Source organism: Engraulis encrasicolus, chromosome 8, assembly GCF_034702125.1.
Source record: "Engraulis encrasicolus isolate BLACKSEA-1 chromosome 8, IST_EnEncr_1.0, whole genome shotgun sequence".
Lineage (NCBI taxonomy): Eukaryota > Metazoa > Chordata > Actinopteri > Clupeiformes > Engraulidae > Engraulis > Engraulis encrasicolus.
In genome coordinates, this window is record NC_085864.1 from 40,232,532 (window position 1) to 40,237,093 (window position 4,562).

Below are 4,562 nucleotides of genomic sequence, written 5' to 3' on the forward strand. Positions count from 1 at the left end.
GTAAACATGGCACCAAGGATACTCGAAAAAGCCACAGACAGCACAAACACGCTTCAATTTCGAACATGTGTGAAACCGCGCCTCGCCACATAATGCTCCCCTTTTTCCTCTCGGAACCTCAGTGCAGAATTAACATTTCTTTAAAGACAAGGTGGGAAGACTTAGTTCCCACTTTCCCTTTTCAATTTAGGAAAACAGCTGTTAGGTCTAACTACAGTGCTCTCAGTGTCTGTGTCTTGTGTTCCTTTCAGCCTCTGTCCCTGTCTCAGAATGTCTGTTTTTCTGTCTGTCTGTCTGTCTGTCTGTCTGTCTGTCTGTCTGTCTGTCTGTCTGTCTGTCTGTCTGTCTGTCTGTCTGTCTGTCTGTCTGTCTGTCCGTCTGTCTGTCTGTCTGTCTATTTGTCTATCTGTGTGTCTCTCTATGTCTTTCTCTCTCTCTCTCTCTCTCTCTCTCTTACTCACTGTCTCTGTCTGTCCATGTTTTGCACTGGACACCCTCTTCACTTCCTGTCATGAAACCATCCATCTCCTGTTGATGATAGAGAGCGACATGTGCTTTAGCCACATTCCTTATATATGACTTAAGTCACCTGTTTGGGATAGCACAGATTATGGCTTGTGGACAAATCGTTAGTGAGTAAGTGTGTGTGTGTGTGTGTGTGTGTGTGTGTGTGTGTGTGTGTGTGTGTGTGTGTGTGTGTGTGTGTGTGTGCGTGCGTGCGTGCGTGCGTGCGTGCGTGCGTGCGTGCGTGCGTGCGTGCGTGCGTGCGTGCGTGTATTTGTGCGTGCGTGTGAGCGTGTGTGCGTTCGGTGTGTGTGCTGGGGGGAATCTTTGTCCGCCGTGTCTCTACCCTGACGTGCGTGCATGCACATATGTGTATTTATTTACTGTGTCTTATCTGTGTTCCTCTCTCAGTGAACAAGAGTGTAGCCATTTAGAAGGCTTGTTTTGGATCTGTCATCAGTCAACCGACATGACGACAAGCTGTTTGGATGGACAGTCAGCTGTGGTCATCCAGCACTGCACGCCTGTTTGGCCCCTGCGATGCCTCCCCAAACAACAGCACTGCGCTGTGTATTTGTTCATCCTGGTGGGCCATCGCAATCACTCAACATGTTTCTGTATCACACCAATACGCACACACGCGCGCGCGCACACACACACACACACACACACACACACACACACACACACACACACACACACACACACACACACACACACACACACACACACACACACACACACACACACACACACACACATGCACATGACGCGTGCACACAGGGTCGCTGACAGCTTTGGCCAGGACCAGGACAAAGTCGTCTGAAAGGGCCCCCAGCTCAATACATACAATATAATGAGGACCCAATTCTGGGCCCCCTCTCTGCCTGGGCCTGAGACAACTGACCCCCCCAACCCCCCCCCCCCCCCCCCCCACACACACACACACACACACACACATTCACACACACACACACACACACACAGACACAGACACACACACACACACACACACACACACACACACACACACACACACACACACACACACACACACACACACACACACACACACATGCACAGGTCCTGTCCTCTGAATGTGATCATTGGATCCCTCTCACTCACAGCCTTCAACCAGTTGGATGAACTGTACCTACACATCATCAGTAGGCCTACTTTTATCCCTACTACGAGTGAGACGTCCAATATCAAGATTTATGGGGCCCACCAGTAAAGACGGCTTTGGTTTATTGATCTCTTGACGGAGACTAATTCTCAGAATTTCTCCCCATTCCCGAATTAGTGAGTTTCATGGAGCATAGCCCATAGCACTTGTCCATCCGCCTGCCTGCGGTGGTGTCTGGGGAGCAGTGTGGCTTCACACAGTAAAAATGCAGCAGTAATTCAACACTTAGAGAGTACTCGGGGCCAAATACACACTAGAAGATGTTAAATCGGCTCTCTAAGTGTTAGTTAGCACAGCATTTTTTACATACTGTGTGTATGTTTTACATGCCTTGATCAATGGGGGTTCAGCCAGACTGTAGTGGCCAAAGATTTAGCCATTAACAGTGTGTTGCATTCAAGCCTGTATCCAGTATACATACCTGCTTCCTTCTTTCTTGGCCTACATCATAATGTGCTTGAAAACATAATACTGGATAACAATGAGGAGTTTGTTAGCGTCCAATAACTTTTCCCAATATACTATACAGAGTGCAAGCTATTTAAGTGCAACACAGTGTGTTGGACTTGTGACAAGAAGACTGTAATAAAATATGAATAGAATATGACTTTTTGTGCATTTCCTTGTGGATGTACTGTTCACGTTAATTCTTGTTGTTTCACCCTGTAACCACCTGCTGATTCACCAGTATTCTGCGTCTGGTGATATTTGCTCCAAAAAGCTATACGTTTTGGTCCCATGATGGAAACGAATTCCCTAAATTTCTCCCAGCTCTTGAATTAGTGAATTACAGTAAACATGATGCATATCTATAGACCTTGTCGGCCGGCTTACCGATGTCATCTCCCTGGGGAGCAGCATGGGATTTAGCTTCATCCTTCAGCCTGACTGCTCTGACTGGATATTGAGCTAGCAAACTATCGTTTTCAACCCTGAATCAGGGCTGGGATGGGACAAAAAAAATCAGGCCAGGCATTTTCATCCAAGACCAGTCCGCCAGGCATTGAGAGAGACAATGAAGCTTGTGACAACATGTTTAGTCATCTATTATGAGATATTTGGACCACGACAGCCAAAACGAATATTTAAATCTGACTCAGAGAGGTCAACTGTAGTGGCATGAGGATTGATACCACTACGTTGAGGGGAAGACCAGACCAAAATCATCAGCAGTCCACCTGGCAAATGCCCTGTATTCTATATGTCCAATCCAGCCCTGGCCTGAATCCAGTATGGCTTCCAGCTCCCTTCCTTATAGATCATATATTACACTAAAATATTATCCTAGGGGCCAGGATCTTAGCAAATGTGTGGGGTGGTTTATGTGACATTAGAGTAATAGAATACGAACGACAGTGACTTTTTTTTGTGAAGATGTACATGCTATATTGTTTCAGTTCTGTTGTTTTGTTCTAAAACCACCTGCCAACTCCCCGGGACTCTCTGCGGATGATGTTTTGCTCCAATAACCTACATCATATAGACACATTCCTCACTCCCTATATCCCCATTGAGCACCACTGTATACATCTGTATGCTCTGCTGTTTTTTTCCTTCTTGCATGTGGGAATGACACACGGGTGAGAACCGCCAGAGGAGGGTTCGTGTGTTTGAGGAGACGATCGGCGGTAAGACTTTTTCACCACTCCTCTACTCCTCGGCCGTGTTGACTCTTCCGTCAATCTCCCCTTTCATTCCTGCTGTCCTCAGAGAGCTCCGCACTGGACATCAGACGAGGCAGGCACAGAGGATGCACAGAGGATAGGGGAAATGAAGAACCAGGAGAGTATAATCGTAAATACATGTGGGATGAAAGTATTCGATAGATAGAATGAAAGGCATTCAGATACCTAGATACAGTACAGTAGATACGTGCAAGCTGGTAGATAGATAGATAGATAGATAGATAGATAGATAGATAGATAGATAGATAGATAGATAGATAGATAGATAGATAGATAGATAGATAGATAGATAGATAGATAGATCAAAAGGAAAATGAATAGAATGATCAATCAATGAGTATAAATATGAAGACAAGAGTAAGAAGGGATACATGAAGAAAAAAGAAGAGAGGAAGCCGTTAATCTCTTGTATTTTTGCCGATCACAACATTCTGTCTGGCGTGTTCTCCGTCTGGAAGCCGAACCTGCGCCAGTTTTTGGGACGTAATTTTCTCCAGATGATGGAACACTGAGAGCACACACGCGCGCACGCACACACGCACGCACGCACGCACGCACGCACGCACGCACGCACGCGCACGCACGCACGCGCACGCACGCACACACATGCACACACGCATGCACGGGGGTGTACAAACACACACACACACACACACACAGAAAACTTCCTGATTTATGCCATTTCTGGACTCGCTGCAGTAATGGGTAGTAAAAATAATTGTGGAGGGCCCAAAGCACAAAAGAGCCAGTCGTGCTGACAAACAACCCGGATCGCTACAGATGACATATACCTTACCTGTGTTAAAACAATTAAGATCGCTATACGTTTAACACTGAACATGTGGCCCGTCCAGAGAGGAGACGAAAAGAAAAAAAACTTTTCCAACACGCGAGCTCAGAATACCTCTAAATTCTTTCATTATGGAACCAGGAAAGAGAACTTGGCTCTCTCAACGCTTATGGCCCCGTTAACATCAGGTTGTACGGATCAGCTAACGTGGACTTCAGATTTATTCTTTCCTATACGTGTCTGACTGTATCACGTCCTGCATCTTTATTTTTATCTTTCTGTCTGCCTATTCGGTCACTTTCTTTCTTTCTTTCTTTCTTTCTTTCTTTCTTTCTTTCTTTCTTTCTTTCTTTCTTTCCAGTTTTGGGACTTACTTTCTGCAAGACTTGCTTTCACT